Consider the following 10,763-nt stretch of genomic DNA (forward strand, 5'->3'; position numbering starts at 1 on the left):
ATGTTTTAAAAAAAATTATTGGATATATATTAACTTTTACATCGTAGGATAAGACTAAATTTCTAAGAAATTTACTACAATTACTACTTAATAGCATACCCTTTCTCAAAAAAAAAAAAGACTTTACAACAATGACATTCAGTGTGTTTAGAACAAACTGAGAATTATTGAAGGCCTTTTCAGAAAAGAAAAACAAACAAACTAAGAATTACCATTACGTACAAAGTTAATTTCTCTTAATAACTACTGTAAAAGATTTGTTGACAGATTTAAACAACAAGGAAATTTGCGGTAGATGGCTATAAAATAAATTTCTTTGTCTGCAACCTGTATCCTAGCAACAAGTCCTGCATCTTGACAAGTATATTTTATTTTTAATATATTAACAGAAATTATAAGAAAAAATATATATATTTTTAATATATTAACAGAAATTATAAGAAAAGACAAACAAAAACAAAATCACTCCAAAACTTTCTTGGTCATTCTCTACCTCTTTTCATCTCTCACTGATTTCATCTTTTTCTTCTTATTTTTCAGTTAAAGTTTCAATTAATCACTAGATCTGATCCTGCGACCGCACATATATTAATTTTTAGTTTTTAGTTTTTATTTATACTAAATAATATATTTTAATATTTGATCATTTTATATTGATTAAGCTAGGGATGGGTATTTGGCTATCCACTCGAATTCGATTAAAATCTATTTGTATTTAAGATTTTCGAGTTTAAAAAATCTAGCTTCATTCGGATATTTATAAACTTTGGTTCAAGTTTGATTCAGATCTTTGCGGGTTTGATAACCCGTTTAAATTATTTTTAAATTTTCAAATTTATATATCTTTAAATATCCCTAAATCTAAAAACATATAACATGTAAATTTAAGTAATGTAAGCCAAAGTACCTAAATTAAAAATTAAAAATAGGTTTAACTTGAATATTTGGATGAAGAATAAATATATATTTTAAGTATTTTTGGTGTTTTGATTATTGTTTATCTACTTTAGATGTTTACTTTTGACTACTTTTTATATTTCAAATATTTTAAACAACTTAGAATAGCTTATATCTTGGATATTAACTCGAAAATAGCTAACATATTGAAGTATATAAATATGATTTAAATACATTCGAATATCCTAAATATTTCGTTCGGATAAGGTTTAGTTATGGAAACACACTCCCTTGTTTCGGTCCCAACCGCTGCGGCCGCCATTCTCCATCCTCTCGTGCATCCGCATGTTTCACCACTGAGCTGCTCATCTTCACTCTCTGAGTGATTTTGTCTTGTGGTCTTGATGTGTTATGGAGAACCATAAGTTCCTATATTTGCTTCAATTTATCAGTTGATGATACTTATTCGAGAAGCTAACATTTCTGTTTAGAACCACTTACTGCTGCAATTAGTTATTTAGGAACTTATGGCCTAGCCTTTTTATATTTAAGCTTCCTAAAGAACCACTTACTGCTGCAATTAGTTATTTAATCAAGTGATGCTACTCATTAGTGCTAAAGACATTTTTTATTCTCGAGTTAATTATGACATAGATTGGATTGGTCCTCATTTCAACTTTTTCATTCTTTCTACTTTCACCTTTTGACCCTTAATCATAAGTTTAATTATTAATCTGAAGAGTTGTATACTAGTACTAGTTATGATTTTCTGTCACGTGAAAGAGGAGCTCAAAAAACTATGTACAACTCGATTAGAAACAAGTGTACTAATGGTATAGGCTATATAAGAATAACTAACCGATTAAAACCCCTGTTTGAAATTGCGCTAGACGTAACGCGTACGGCCGGTCTGCGTCTAGCGAGTTGAGAGAAAATCGGAGATTATTCGGGGATTAAGCGGGGATTAGTTTTATACAATTTTAACATATTTTTATTATAATATATAAAAAGATGTAAGGATACGTAGTGGTCTAGTGGCTTTAGCTCACTTACACAAACAAGATCTCTCGGGTTCGAACCCATAAGTAATGTTTTAATTGTTACTTTTATTAGTTTTGTCTTTAGTGAACATTAAAAGACCATCTTGTCCCCATCTTCTTCTTCCGTTCGTAGATCTAGACATATGCATTTCATCTCAGACTTTTTTTTCACGATAATGGCCTGTATTTACTTGTTATCTTTAGGTTTTCACTACTAATAACATATCTTGACTTCAGCATATGATTTTAAAACCAAATTATACAAGTTTTCTGCAATTCAAAAAACCGAATTTCTTTAGTAACTCGCCGACTTTTGCAATAAAGCGGTTAATTCGGAAGTTACTCGCTTGTCCGCATTATGCTTCCGAACAGCCTCGATTCGCCACGGTGTGGCTCCGGTTTGCGTAAACGCGGCCGCGTACTCGGCAACTCGCCCGAATTTTAGAACAGGGATTAAAACTAGCGAATAGTCGATAAGACTATAAACTAATCGTGCCAGAAGTTATAAATAGAAAAGGGAAAATTCCATAAAAATACCCGAACTAAATTTTGTTAAGTTTTTTAATACCCAAACTTTTTCACTACACGGTTTAATACCCCAACTAATTAATTTGCTCATTTTAATACCCAAACTTTTAAAACTGTACCCATTTTAATACTCAAACTTTATTTATTTAAATAAAAATACTAATAAATTTCAAACAAAACTTAATAAAATCTCAAAAATCTAAGAAAAAAATATTAAAAATTCTAATTTTATTTTAAGATTTAGAAAAGAAGGTAGATAAACCATGGAAATTTTATTTTTTCAAAAAATAAATGAATTTGAATGATAAAAATAAATTTCGTTTTTTATTTCAGAAAACAAACTAAATACAATATTTAAAAATTTTATTACAAAAATTAATATTTTACATTATTTAGGTATTTTTATTTCTCAAACACCAAAAAAATTAGAATTTTCTGAGTTTATTTGTAAATTTTAGAGATTTTTTTTAAATTTTATTTGAAACTTACTAATATTTTTATTAAAATAAATAAAGTTCGGGTATTAAAGTGGGCTCAGTTTATAAAGTTTGGATATTAAAATGAGCAAAATAATTAGTTAAGGTATTAAACTCGATAGTGAAAAAGTCTGGGTATTAAAAAACTTAACAAAATTTAGTTCGGGTATTTTTATGGAATTTAAGGAACCGTGGGCTGCATTAGTAGCACTATAAGTTTAACGAATATGTTGGATTATTGGCACTATTAGCCTATCATAGTTACTCCCTCCGTTTCTAAATAGATGATGTTTTAGGGAGTTTTTGATGTTTCAAAATAGTTGATGTTTTAGTATATCAATGTACTTTTTAACTTTATCAAAAACTGTGTAACCAATGATAAAATGTAATCTATTTTCTGATTGGTTGAACAATTTTTAATTTATATTTTAATAATACTTTTTAGATTAAAAAAAATTTTCTTAATAATCGTGCACAATCCTAAAACTTCATATATTTTGAAACAGAGGGAGTATTCTTTTTTTTTTTGTCATTGCAATGAATTCATAATGTATCACAAGACAAAGCTTGTGGGAGAAGAAACAAGACTAAAAGAAAGAGAACCAGTAGGCCTCAAAAGAAACAGACTCCCGAAACAAGTGGGAGAAATTAAAACGAAAAACCTTCAAAACCTCAAAAGGAAGCAACAAACCGTAAGAAGTACCTAAAGGTATCAATGGTTTGCATATGCCTCTTGAGTTAGCAGAGGAGAAAGCCAAGAGGGTCCATTACTTGCCACATACGATTGAAGCCTGTTGTCCCTTGTGACACTTAGTACGATCGCAGCAGCGACCTCATTACACGAAGTAGGTACCAACTGAAGAGTACTTCTTGGTGAAAGATGAACTAACTGAGACACCTCGTAGCACATATAACACATGGATGGATACGTTAAAGGATTAGCCAGTGCATCAGCAGCTTCAACCGAAGAAAACTCAAACACGATGTTCCTCAGTTTCAAATCAGTCATAGCTCTCGATGACCATGATAGTGCCAAAAGATCTGCCTGTACCGCTGAAGTAACTCCGCTGAAAGAACGTCGACTATGGTAGACAGTTTTTCCAGTGGCGTCTCTCACAATCCAACTAGCTCCACCCAATAAAGATGAAGCTAACCATGAAGATCCCACATTACATTTCAAATAAGAAGGAGGCGGTTTACTCCACCTCATGTTATGTCCATGTTCTGTATGTGGGGTAGCTACAACCTCTCCAAGATGACCATGAAGCTTCAGCCAAACCACTGCCTCATCCATCGCCATAGAAACAATCCTAGCTGCAACAGGTGTGTCATTTTCGAAACAAAACTTTTTCCGTGCTTTCCAAATCTGCCATAGTACCCAAGGAAAGGAAAACCGAACTGATTTACCAATGCTCTGTTTCTGACTACAAGATATCAGATAATGCATATTTAGGAAAATTGAGTTATGGGACCATCCTGCTGGAGGTAACGGGAAGTTTGATGTTTGCCACACCTCTTTGGCTACCGAGCAATGGAACAACATATGACAAATGGTCTCTGGCCCTTGGCAACAAACAGGACACGTCGTATCCACTTGCAGTCCTCTCGAGCGAAGTTGAGATTTTACTGCAAGCGCCCCTGATAACACTCGCCACAAAAAATGTCGTAGCTTTGGAGAAGTCTTGGTTTTCCATAACTTACTCCACAGTTGTTTCTCGAGAGGAGGAAGTGGGTTGTGACCGTCTGTGTTGATTGCACTGATAGCGTCAAGAAGTTTGTAGCCACTTCTAGAGTGGTACTGCCCATTAGAAGCTAATCCCCAGCCTATAACATCCGTTCTAGCAAGAGCAAACTTCGTTTTTAAAACTAAAGCAACATCCTCCTTTGCAATCAGTTGGCGAATCCTATCTACATTCCACGTATGAGAATTGGTATCAATAAGATCATGGACTGTCAGAGTGAGATCAACAACCGCATCCTGTCTGTAACGAGGAGGTCTAGACGCCGGATCCATAAGCCAGTTATCTAACCATACTCTTGTGTCCCTGCCATTGCCAAGCTTCTGAACCAAACCTTTTTTAAGTAGCTCACGACCATGCATTATGCTCCGCCAAGCATACGATGGACGTGTTCCCATCCCACACTCCAAGAATTCTGTTCTTTTGAAATAACGATTCTTGAGAATACGAGACAGAAGGGAGTTTGGGCACTTCCATATCCTTCAAGCTTGCTTAGCTAGAAGAGCCTGGTTGAACTTCTCGATGTCTTTGAGCCCTAAACCACCCATCTCTTTATCAGTACACAGCTTTTTCCAGGCCACCCAAGGGATTTTCCTTCTATTGCTTCCACTGCTCCACCAGAACTCAATCATAACACTAGTGAGTTTCTCACATACCTCCCTAGATAGTTTAAAACATGACATGACAAACATATCATAGCTATTCGTCAACGTTATTTTACTCTGTTTTATATATACAAAACTAATTAGAACAACAACTAAAGTAACTCCATTTGCCTAAAACAACTCGCTTTTAGTTTCCAAATATAAGATAAAAGTAAAATTTTAACACTAGTAACGATTACTATTCAAATTCCATAGATATGAATGAAACACAAAATTGTAAATGAGCATATACTACTGTTTTACGGAACTTGAACTAAATTGGAGAAGCTATTTAATTTTTGTCGTTTCTAAGTTGTTTAAATTAATCACTAACAATCCTTAAAGTTTAGGTCAATAAAAAGAATATTATGACTTGAAGTACATTCGAAATTTGGACGATTAAATTTGTGAAAGAAACTAAAATTCGTTTTAAGAAAACTACAACAAAGGCCAACATGCTTTCCATAATTTCTCACACAGAAACAAGTCTGGTCAAAAAGCATTTCACATTGCTCCCAATTAGATTCCATGCTAAAACTAATTAGGCTAATTAGACATGGTGGCATATGTAATTAGAAAGCCGATTCGAAATTGTTAACATAACTATTACAAACAAAAAGAGTACTGACTAAATAGTAGTAGCATAAACATAACCCGTACAACATGTTTTTATTTTATCATAATCATTTTTTTTTTGGTTAAAATGTTAAGATTATTTTATCATAATCATCGTCACCCCTACTGGCCGGAACATGAACAATACAAACATTTAAACTTTAAGAGAAACAAAGAGACGCATTAATTATTACATTAAACTTAGAGGACAAGAACAACACCTTATCAAGACCGCAACCTTACCAAGAACACCACCTTATGTATATAAAAGCATAAAGAGAAAAAAACGAGTTACAACGGCGGCTCAAATACCTTCAACCCCAAGAAAATAACCGATCAGTGACTAGTAGGGTGCACACGCCCTCCCTTAGAGTTGCCGTCACCGTTGGAGCCAGAGCCCCTGGTACAACCAGAGGGGGTGAAGGCAGAGATAATGGTTTTCGCGACCATAGTCTTTACCAGTTTCCGCTCAACAGGAATCACACTCGCTGTGTCTTTCTTCACCATCCGATCAGCCATAGAGCTAGAGTCTTCTCCTTTGGAACTCATCTTAAGCTTTCTTATTTAGAAGTATATATGTATGTTTGTTGTTGTTGTGATTGTGAAGCCAATGCACAATGTGCTCCTTATATAGAGATTAAAGAGAAGAAATGCACGTAGATGAGAAATTGTTTACCATATCTTACTTATGATGCAAGCTTGAAAGGAAAAATAAAAGAAAAATAAGCGAAACTTACGTTTATTTCCTTTATACTTTGATAGTTTTGATTTACATACACCAGAAAATTCACGTGTTAACCACCCATTTGTTGTAAGTATGATAAATAATTAAAAACGTTCTCCTACTTATGATTTAAGCTTCACACTAGATCTTGATCCGTGCGACCGCACGGGTATTAATTTTCTATTTTAGTTTTTATTTATTTATATTAAATGATGTATTTGTAATACTTGATCGTTTACATTGATTACGTTAGGAATGTGTATTTGGATACCCACTGATTCGGTTTTAAAATCTATTTGGGTTTGAGATTCCTGAATTTAAAGATTTCAGCAACATTCAAATATTTATAAAGTTTCGGTTTGATTCGGGTATTTGCGGGTTCGGTTTGGATACGGATAACCCGTTTGAACTATTTTAAAATTTTCAAAATTTATATATACTTTAAATTTCTCAAAACATATAAATTTGAGTAATGTAAGCCAAAATACCTAAATTAAAAATTTAAAAACAGGTTGAACTTCCATATTTGGATGAAGAATAAATATATATTTTAAATATTTTTGGTGTTTGATTATTGTTTATCTACTTTATATGTTTACTTTTGACTATTTTTTATATTTTCAAATAGTTTAGACAACTTTAAATTGACAAAAAGACAATTTTAAAATATCATTAATTGTTGAAGAATAAAAAACAAAATACATTAATCTAACTAAAAAGACAAACATTAAAATATGAAAGAAAAAAACACATTAATCTAATTGAAAAAGACAACAATTAAAATAGGAAAAAAAGGAACACATTAATATAACTGAAAAAGACAAACATTAAAATAGGAAATTCAATTTAATTCTCAGTGGCATGCAATTGTAAATAACACTGAAAACTAAGGGGTATTCTATATGTGTACTTCTATTTTAATAAGATAGATGTAAAATAAATTAAAATCAAGCGGAACTTCCGTTCAATTTCCTAAAAAAAATCATAGTTCTGATTTACATAAACTACAAGTTGAAATAACATTACAATGATAGTATGAAATTTCTATGCATCGCGGTTTATTTGATTAGCTATATGCATTTATTAGACAGAAGAGAATCACCAACTTAAGAACTAAGAACCCGTTTGCCGTCAAAAAAAGAAAAAAGAACTAAGGACCATCTTATAGTTTAGAAACTTTAAGAACTCAATTCATAAATAAGAATAACTTTCTTATTATCTTAAGAAAAAATAATTCAAAAATTTTAAAGCTCTCAATCTCTCAATCTTTAAACTATAAATTATACCACACAGGGGCGGATCCACACTATAGGTAGTGAGATCACTCTGACACTACAGAAACATGATAAAAGTTTAGTTTTGTGTAGGAAGTTGTAAAAACATCAATAGCTGAGTTGGTATAGTATAGTATATATGACCCCATAAAACAAGAGTTCAATTCCCGCCAGTGACATTTTTATTACCTTTTGACCCCAATGAAATTTATTCGTGGGTCCGCCCCTGATACCACATCTTGCCATCTTCTTATATAGAGATATCAACTTCCTAATCTCATTAGTTTAATTTATTTAGAGAATTCATAAACAAGTATATTTTTTATTTCTCTCATAACTTGCTCCACAAACTTTTTCTTCAAACTTACTTTCAACATTCTCTTCCTTTAGCTTAAACTTCTTTCTTGCCAAGTCTCTTACACCGGTAAGATCTCTCATCTCTCTAAGCTTGATCTTTCCAAGTGCTCTTGTTAAGGTGTCTCCCCTTTGCTCATGTCCGGAAACATGGTTGCAGTCCATACCTCTCCATCAGCATCAACAGTTGTTATGATCCCTCGAGAATCAGGTTTAGCTCCTCTCCAGCTGCATTTTGGTTCTGTTAAGCCCTTCTGGAAATGGACAAATTGGCCAGCTTTCAAAACTGAAATCTTCTCTCTAAATCTGTGTAATGACTATTTTATCTTCGTTTCTGGAAACAACCAGCCAGCTCCAAGTAACAGGCTTCGTGTATGATATGGACAACAACAATATTGTCCTTGTAGCACCCGTGTTTTCCGAAATAAAACAATAAATAAAATCTCTGAAAATCTCTATTTATTATTCCTCATAAAACATCTTCAAATACCATAAATCTAATAAATAACAGTAATCTAAATAATAGAATAAATCCCGAAAATATAGATAAAAGCATAAAACCGCAAGTCTGAAAAAAATAAAGATAACTTTCAAAAGCACCAATCTGATAGTAATCAATCATGCTTGTCAGTCTTACCTGAAAAGAAAAAGAAAGGAGGAACAAGTAACATGGTAGTCACTCAGCGATGTATGAGATGCTAAACCACAAACCACTGACTCAGTACATAGCACTACGACTATATAGGCCTAACTCTAGCATGAAACAAATACGGTATCTATTACACCACACAGAACAATCAATATAACCCATGCGCTTATAGTGCATAGCTACTCTCTGCACCACGCATCTCCTCATAAGGATATACATATCCGCTGCGTCGATAGTACAGTCTGTGTTTGTACCCCCGCACACCACCCACTGTGTCATTAGTACAAACGTCTTTGTACCCCAGCACAACACTAGCTCAGACGCCTCTGGGTACCCGCACAACATCACACCCACTGTGTTGCTAGCTTAGACATCTCTGAACCTCCGCACTCGTCACATAGTCCCTACTATATAACTATATATATAACAGTTTTAAAAATCAATCATTTCACACAACCGTTGAAATCCTCTATTACTCTATTTTCGGTTTAACAATCAATAAAATAAATAAACACGTAAGTCTCGATTCACAGAGGCGGATCATGTTTTGAAACTAAACTATCCATAATAGTAGTACTAAACTAGCTCGGGATTTAACGGAGTGGCCCTCACCTTTGCCACAAGTTCTGAAGAAAACCCGAGAAAACATAGAATAGACCTTGACGGCTCTATAACAACAACTCTGGTACTTTCTGAAAATAGACGAATATGAGAATTCGAGCAGACATGAACTCTCGAGAAAACAGATAAATAACTTAAGAACTGACCGTTAACTTTTCAATCCCTCCGGTAAGCATGTAGTCCTATATGTGGTATTTCAGTAGCCATCAGATTTACTCCGGTCAGACACCATTCGATCAAAAATGGCTTCACCTCCAGGATGGTCGCAAACAAAGACTGCAGCAATACCTCTCGCGAAAACAAACACAACTTTCAGAAAATAACTCGGATACAATACGAGTTTTGGAGATGATAGATAAAAGAGTTAACTACTACTTACTGACAAATTTCCAGACTGAAATATTTTGTTCAGGTCAACCGTTTCGCCTTTACGCTGAGACTGGTCGGAACTGTCTCTGCATCGCAACAACTTAAGTTTTATTCTTGGCCAAGAAGCAACGTCAACAACTTTTGCTGTACAACTCCGATCTCGATTTCGTTTGTTGCTACAGATTCCTGGAAACGAGGTCTATCCAAGAAGCCATGGTCCACAGACTAAACTCTCCTGAGTCGAGGTAGAAACCTCTCACAAAACCATTCACCAACCATGGATCTGATGTAGCTCATCTCTTCTCCTCTTCCTAACTCCTCGGCTTATGGCATGACTGATCTCTGGCAACATAAGTTACATAACCTAACAAGGAATGCACCACCGGTGGTAAGCTAGTCGCGGCAGTAAGGATCGACAACCAATGGTGACGAATACTAAGTCTCAAAATTTGTTCTGCTCTCTCATTTATATAAGATTAAAATTTAACTATTAGTTTTTGTTAATTTTTCTAAATAATAAAAATTATAAAATGTTACATTTTCTAGAAAGCTATTTTTATAAAACGATTATGAAGTTTTTTTCAAAAAAAAATTGTACACGTGGCATTTTTCTCAGCGAAATTGGCTGGTGTAACATCTACGTCAATAAAAATAGATGATATGGCAGCTGATGCAGTGAATGGTGTATGATTTCGTCAGAAAATTAAACATTATATATGCTATTTGAAATTTTCAAAAATTCATGTATATTTTTGCATAATCATATAAGTCGAGTATGAATTGAAAATATCATATGATATATTTGGTATGAAATGATCGTTTTTCCCAATCAT

The sequence above is a fragment of the Raphanus sativus genome, chromosome 6 (assembly GCF_000801105.2).
Source record: "Raphanus sativus cultivar WK10039 chromosome 6, ASM80110v3, whole genome shotgun sequence".
Classification (NCBI taxonomy): Eukaryota; Viridiplantae; Streptophyta; class Magnoliopsida; order Brassicales; family Brassicaceae; genus Raphanus; species Raphanus sativus.